Below are 8283 nucleotides of genomic sequence, written 5' to 3'. Positions count from 1 at the left end.
ACACCAAACTTAGCTCCTTGCAATACAGATAAATCTACTTAACTCTTTTATTAAAATAACTAGAAAAGAAAAACTACCTTTGGTTGGGTTGCCTCCCAACAAGCGCTTCTTTAACGTCATTAGCTTGACATGCTGTTCCTGACTTTCTTCCTCTTCCTCCAGTTTGTTAAGAGGAATGACTTCAAGTGGATAAAGGAGCTAGTTAGTGCCCCTTGTTGTGAATGCTTCTTTCCAGCAAGCTTTCCCTTGTGATTGGCTTGAGTGAACTTGCTTGTTGGCTCAGGAGTTGGATTGTTCTTCGACCTTCTCTTCTTCATGGATATGGTCCTCTGTTTCTCGGTCACAATCCTCATTTTGGTGCTTGTTTCTACTGCCTTCACATCCTTGATCTCAGAACTTGGTTGTTGTTGGACAGTTGGAGTATCCTGTTCATCAAAATCTTCCTGAATTTGTGGTTCAATGAACCCTTCCTCTTTGCAACTCTCTGTTTCATTGGAGTGTGATCTCCCTTGATTAACCTTCTCCATTTCTTGTTCTTCTGATTCCTCCCTTGGGTTTGCCATGGTATCACTAGAAGAATTGTGGGTAGGGATTTGCTTTGATAGATATCCAATTTGTGCTTCTAGCTTTTGAATGGCAGCACCCTGATTTTGTAAGTTGGATATCAATTCTTCCTTAAAGCCTTTCAAATCGGTTATGTCTTGACTCATGGTTGCAAGCATTCCTTCTATCCTGTTTAATTGATCTTGAAATTGTTGGTTCGGATTAGGTTGATGAGGTTGATTATCTTGGCTGTGATATGGTGGCTGGGAGTATGTGTTTTGTGTGGGCTGATAGAGTCTTTGGTTGGCGTGTTGGTAGTGGTATGACTCTTGTGTGTAGTGGAATGAGTCTTGTGGATAGTGAAATGAATTGTATGAATTTGAGAAGGAATTTTGTGCTGAGAAATGCTCAAGTGATGAAGAATTTGGATATGTAAAACTAGGAGGTGAGGTTGGATAATTCAGAGGTGATGGCTCTTGATGAATGGGGTGTGAATAAGTGAAATCTCCTTGGTTTTGATCTTCCCAGCCACAACTTGAGTAGTGATCACATTTACCAAAACATGGACCATTTTGTGGCTCTGGGAAGTACCCCGTTTCCTGTTCCTGATACTCCCACCCACCATGAGCATAATAACATGAATCATTCTGTGGTGGTGGAGAGTTTCTCATGGATTTTGATTGACCAAAAGATGATGGATACTCCTTTCTTTTTTGCAATGTGCCCAGTCTCAAACGATACTCATCCAAAGATAGTGGAAATCCCATAGTGAGGCAATATCACAAACAGCTAGTGGTTAGTATGCTAACAAGTGAATAAGCAAAGAAAACAAATTAAAATTTGCAGAAATTAGCAGTAATAAACTGAAACAAAAACTATTAACAAAAGAAAAGAAAAATTGCTCAATCTAGTTAACTTCTAATTGGAGAATTGTCAATCGAAAACCAATCCCCGGCAACGGCGCCATAAACTTGATGCGCATAAACGTGTTATGCTACGATTTAGGAAATTGCACGATCGGCAAAATTCCTTCCGGCAAGTGCACCGGTTATCGTCGTCAAGTAAAAACTCACAATAGAGTGAGGTCGAATCCCACAAGGATTGGTTGAGTGAGCAATTCGGATTAGAAGTGTGTTCTAGTTGAGCGGAATCAAGATTTGAGATGAGAATTGCGGAATGTAAAATTGGCGGGAAAAGTAAATGATAAGAAAATTAAATGGCTGAATCTTAAATTGCATGAATTAAAGAGCAGAATGTAAATTGCTGAAATTAAAAGGGAATGGGGATGATTGCAAGAATTGAATTGCAGAATGTAAAGAGAAAGTGGAAATCAGAAATGGGGAATTCATTGGGATTAGGAGATATTGAAATCTCCGAATCAAAACATGTATATCTCTTCCTCAACCAATGCATTCATTGAATTTTACTTGGCAATCTTATATGATTGGATCCCAATTCCTTGGCTCACCAATGCTCTCTAAAAACAAACAAATTCCCAATCCCTTGGTTTAAATGTTCATAAGAAGAGATGATGCTTGATCACTGATTATACCACACAATTTCATGAACCACAATTTGGTAGGTTACATGTCACAATATCCATCCAAACCCCAATCCAATCCACTGTGAGAAAGCTTCTCTAGCATGAATCCTCCATTCCTTTCCCAAGGCTCCGAAGGATTCCAAGTATGAGTAGTTTCTTTCCCAAGACAACTACTCAATGGAATTAGATCGAGAAGCTTTCTAACAAAATTCAAGAGAAAAGATTGAAGAAGAAGATAAACTATTATTGATTCATTGAATTACAATAGAGCTCCCTAACCCAATGAAAGGGGGTTTAGTGAATCATAGCTCTGAATTCAATTACAAAGAAAAGGAAAACTAGCTAAAAGTGAAAGTAAAAGTCCCCATCAGGGGCTGGATTCCCCTTCAATCCCCCCCTTTCAAATGCAGAACTAAGGCCTTTAAATAGGCTCCCTGAATTACAAAATGAAAATGAAATTCAAAGCAAATTACAATCAAATGAAAATAAACTATTCTAGATGATTCTTGTGGCCTTGATTTGGTGTTGTTGATGGGCCTTGCTTGCTTGAAGGGCTGAGTGACATAATTGATCCAAAAAGGATAATGATCCATTAAACTACACTCAAATGTTGCACCCCCTTTCTTGAGTCGTCACTTTGTTCTCTTGTCAACCTTGCCAATTTGATGCCAAATATAGACTATTATACCTCGTTGGAAAGCTATGGATGTCAGCTTTCTAACGCAACTGGAAGCACCTCAATTGGATCTCTACAACTCGAGTTATACTCCATGGAAGGTGAAGAGGTCAGCTGGCCTGATTGCATGTTGGTACTATGCTCTTCTATGCACATTACGGGGCTGTTTTCTCCCTCAATTTTTAGTATCCACCATGCATGCCATATATGCTTGGAAAGCTCTAGATGTCTTCTTTCCAATGCATTTTGAATCACCTCATTTGGAGTTTTGTAGCTCAAGTTATTTATGTTTGAAGAAGGCATGGTCAAGCTGTTCCATATAACACGTTTAAGCTTCAGTTTAAGGTTAAACTGAAGCTTAAACGTGGATAAAGGAAGGGCAGCCCTGGAGGTCGAACACGTTTAACCTCCAGTTTGAGGTCAAACTGGAGGTTAAACGTGGAAGCTTAGAATGGTAGCCCTGGAGGTGTCGAACACGTTTAACCTCCAGTTTGAGGTCAAACTGGAGGTTAAACGTGGAAATGGAGAGAGCAACCCTGGAGTAGAAAAGCTGTCGAACACGTTTAAGCTCCAGTTTGAGTCAAACTGGAGCTTAAACGTGGAATGGCTCCCTGGTACTCTTCCTGGTTCTGGCGTTTAACCTCCAGTTTGAGGTCAAACTGGAGGTTAAACGTGGAACTCCTCCCTGGGTGGCATACTCATTCTGGCGTTTAACCTCCAGTTTGAGGTCAAACTGGAGGTTAAACGTGGAATGCTCCTTAAGTGAGGCTTTTCATTCTGGCGTTTAACCTCCAGTTTGAGGTCAAACTGGAGGTTAAACGTGGAATGCTTCTTTAGTGAGGCTTTTCATTCTGGCGTTTAACCTCCAGTTTGAGGTCAAACTGGAGGTTAAACTTCAATCCCAGCATTTCTTATCCTTCATGATTTTGGCGTTTAAGCTCCAGTTTAGGCTTAAACTGGAACTTAAACTCCACATGTGATATTCAAGCTTCCTTTATTGATTTTGTTGCTTCCTTGCTTAGCCTCTTCTTCCCTGAAATCATCCAAACAATTGCATCAAAGTCTTGCAAAAATTCATGAGAATTCTTCCATTCATAGCTTTCAAGGAATATAACTAAAAACTCATGGAATTTGCATCAAAATCTTCATGCTGAATGATTTAAGACAAGCATGACTATTTGGCCCAAAATGATTACTTAAGGCTCAAGAAAATGCATAAAACAACTAAAACTAACAGAAAAATGCTAGTGAAACTAGCCTATGATGCCTTGGCATCATCTCTCTCGGACTAACCCATGGTCATATTATTTGCGAAGGCTGTGCATTCAAGCTAGTAGTAAGTTGATTTTCATGTCTTATACCATAAACTTATTTACTTTTTGACTGGTTACAAACTGATTTGGAAGAGAAAAAGGAACATGAAATTGCCAAGTTATTCACTGAAACTAGACTAGATGTTGAGGTGAGCTTAACTTATTCATCTCAAGAATACATTGTATATAGATTATGTTGTCATTATTTTTTTTTATTTTTGTCAGAATTTGATACTTGGGAAACAGATGAGAAACGGAAAAATATAAGGAGGCAGAGAAGCATGAGGCAGAGGATCAATTCATGACCCCACTGTTTGAATCAATGGACACAATACTGATGAATGGTTTCTGTACAGATGAAGTTCCAATTTTAGAACCTAATTAAGCAATCTTATTGTATATTTTGACTTAATTAGAGGACAATAGTTGATGTATTAATAGACTTTATTGATGTATGGTTGTTACTTGTTATTATAATTGATGTATCAACATTTTGTTTATATTTTGAATTATATTGACTTGTTTGTTTATAGTATTTTTCTTTTAGTTTGATAATACGATGAATTTGGTTATTTTTTGAAATATTATAAATATTCGAATACAAATTAGATAAAAATTTGTATTAAATTTATATTTATTTTGTATGAAAACAAGTTTATTTTGTAATTAAAAAAATTATTTTACCTTACTGACGGATTTAAAAACGGATTTTCTGTCTGTAATAAGAGTGTGAGATGATTTTAAAATTACAGACAGAAAATTCTTCTGAAAATCCGTCTGTAATTACAGACGAAAAATCCGTCGAAAAATTCGTCTGTAATTACCGACGGAAAATCCGTCAGAAAGTTCGTCGACTTCGGGAAATTGATGGAGAATTTACAGAGGAAAAATTCGTCAGTAACCGATAAAAATCCGTCGGTAATTTTTCGACGAAAAAAAATCCGTCGGTAAATAGTTTCCGACGGGGCTTTTACAGAGGGACAAAATCCATCGGTAATTTCGTCGGTAACCAAAAATATGTCTGTAATAAAGACTAAATTTATCTGTAAATCTGTCTGTATTAATCCATTTTCTAGTTGTGGCTTATAAAGATACCAGAAACATTAAGAATTAGCAATACTACTTGGTTCGTTCTGTATTCACTTCAGTATACCCATATCTCTTTCTAGGCATTCATCTCTCGGAAAATGATAATAGAGCATTCGATAGATACTGTCTACCTTTCCCATGATATATGGTAGTAATGAACGTGAAAGTCGTGGCAAACTTCGTCCAGAACTTGTACAGACCCAGAATGTACCACTGCGCACAACGCAGGGGAGGAGGATATTCTGTACAACAATGCTTCAATACCAGTACCACAGCAAATGAAGTGGACTTAGGATCGCAACTAGGATGCAAAAAGATTCTGATTGGTGCAGACAGCATGGCCACCCGGAGCTTCTCTTTTGGGACGGGGTACAAGAGCTCTTCTTCGACAACACCATGATGTGGGGATGCAACTACTGCGCACTACTGCAACCAACAGCATTTCGCCGCCCAATATGCGCTGTCAATGGTGCTGCTGCTTCTTAACGACGACGAGGCAAAAAATAAGGGAATAAAAATATTTCGTGCGCTTTAGGCGTCTAATGCACTAACAATCTGCAAAGTGAGGTTAAACAAGTTATCAGCTGTTTGTGGCCATCTCATCGTACCTATACTAAATGAAAAACATCTAGTATGTGTTTCAGATACATGCCCAATCCATGGCAACATGGGTGGTATCTATGACCATCACCGCCATGGAAGAGGGTGGGACCGCAACAACAGTGATGGAGATGCTAGTCATGTCCCTTGCATCCATTGTCGTGTCGACTATGAGTTGATACTATTTATCAACCTGTTTTTGGGTTAGGTTCACCTTTCACTTCATTTAAGCAAATTAACTCGTATATTTTCAATGTATATATTTTGAAATTTTATATATGATTAAAAAAGTTTTATGCTGTTGACTGTTTTTTATCTTTTTAAATTTCATTACATGATTGTTGTTTTTTTTCTTTTTAAATTTCATTACATGATTGTTATGTTGTTTAATAGTCAAATTAAATGATCAAATTTCACTATATTTAATATTAACAGATAAGTAATGCTTATTATCAAGTTCTATGCAAACAGTTTTGTCCATTGAATTCTTTGAAGTGATTGTTTTTTTTCTTTTGTCATAATCTTTCAATATTATAATACCAATACATTGAACTTCAATCAGATGAATAAGTTATGGCTGAAAAATAATTAACAAGCAATAAAAATTCGTATAACTATGTCCGGCTAAGACTGAAAACAAAAAGCGAAATGTTTAGGGTCCTGGGTAAAATGCATAAAATATATTTTTACTCATTCAGATATTTATTCAGTTATATAATATAAATATGAATAATATGTTCCATGTTATAAATAATTACCAAGGCAACCTACTTATTTTAAATTACAACAATTTTGCTGAATACAATCAAACTCTAATGTAATGAATACTATGGCCACTATATTTGCCCATTAATATTGTGTTTGTATTTAGAGAAAGTAATTTTTAATAAACTACAAATGAAAGAGGAAAAAATTAAATTGATCATAAATCTTAATTTTACTAACAAAATCATTGTATTAGTTTAGGAAAAAGTTTAGTAACCAAAAAGTTTCAACCATAATTAGTCAAAATTTTCTATAATATACTTCATTTACATCATTTAATAACAGTATTATTTTTTAGCCCACTCTCTTAGCATTCCATTTATCATATTTTTATCAATTCTATTTATTAATGATATTAATTATAAAGAAAATATTTGGTAACTAAAGAAAATCAGCCAAAAACAACCATAACTTGCCTTATTTAGCATTTATTAATTGTTGTCATAATTAATTAGGCATTCTTGTAATCAATACTTAATATTCCCTTTTATAATTTGATTTTTATATTTAAGAATATAATAAAGATTAATAATAATAATAATAATAATAATAATTAATAACGGTTATGATTTATCATTGTAATTTATTCTTGCTTTACTCCTTCGCCTAATGGAGATACGGTAATTGTAATTGATTATTATCATAACGCTTTTTTGTTTTATTATTATTATCATTATCGTTCTTTATTGTAATTAATTTTCTGTTTTTGTTAATTCATTTTTCATCATTCAATCAAGAGATACAAAATCTGAAAGCTACCCTAATGTGATTTTGTTTCCGTTAATTCAATTATTTTCATTCAAAATTCACAACTCTAATACCATTGCAAGCACAATTAGAATAGGTTAAGAAATTTTACAAGAAATCTTTATCATTACAAACAGTATGTCATTTGAATTCTACCTTAATACGGTACCTATGGTAGAAAGTGTTGAAAATTTTGAACAACAGATGGACTCACTTGACGAGGTTGTTGTCAGTCAATCAATTTTCGAGAATATGAAAAACTACACTAGCTTTGATGAGGTATGGTAATAAACTGATTAATTTTTTTTGTGTTTTTATGTGCATTTATAATTATATTGTACTAACTAAGTTCATACACATAACATTCATACGTTTATATACATAACATCCATATTTACATACAACTAACATCTAAAAATTAAATTCATGTTTATTAGATATTACATCCATACACATATCATTTTTTAGTTATTGCTTAAGTAACTATAAAATTAACACATATGTTTTTAAATTTTATCATAATTGAATTTAAAAAACATCAAATTCTTAAATTAATTTATTCAATTGATAAATTTACTTATAACATCCATAAATTTATACACATAACATCTATACTTTCATATAAATAACATCCATAATTTTGTACTCATAATATTCATAATTTCATACATATGATGTCTATAATTAATAAATTTTTATAATCAATATTATCAAATTTTAAACTATACGTCTTATTGAATTTTTCAAATTATCTCATATGTGTACTAATAGGTCATGATTTTAATTATTTTAATATTTTTATTTAATATTCATATGTGTGCTTATTTGTTGATTTTAATATGACAAGTCCATAATTATTTTTTAAAATTTATTTTTAAAATTTTTGTTTATATTTATTTTTTATTTTTAATAGTCTATATGTAAAATATAAATTATATAGTAGAAGTTGTTAAAAATTTTTAATTTAATTTCCATAATTTTTGTAGAGAATTACTGTATTTTAATGG

The sequence above is a fragment of the Arachis ipaensis genome, chromosome B9 (genome assembly GCF_059453495.1).
Source record: "Arachis ipaensis isolate K30076 ecotype BB chromosome B9, ASM5945349v1, whole genome shotgun sequence".
In the NCBI taxonomy this organism is placed as follows: Eukaryota; Viridiplantae; Streptophyta; class Magnoliopsida; order Fabales; family Fabaceae; genus Arachis; species Arachis ipaensis.
This window is presented reverse-complemented; position numbering follows the sequence as displayed.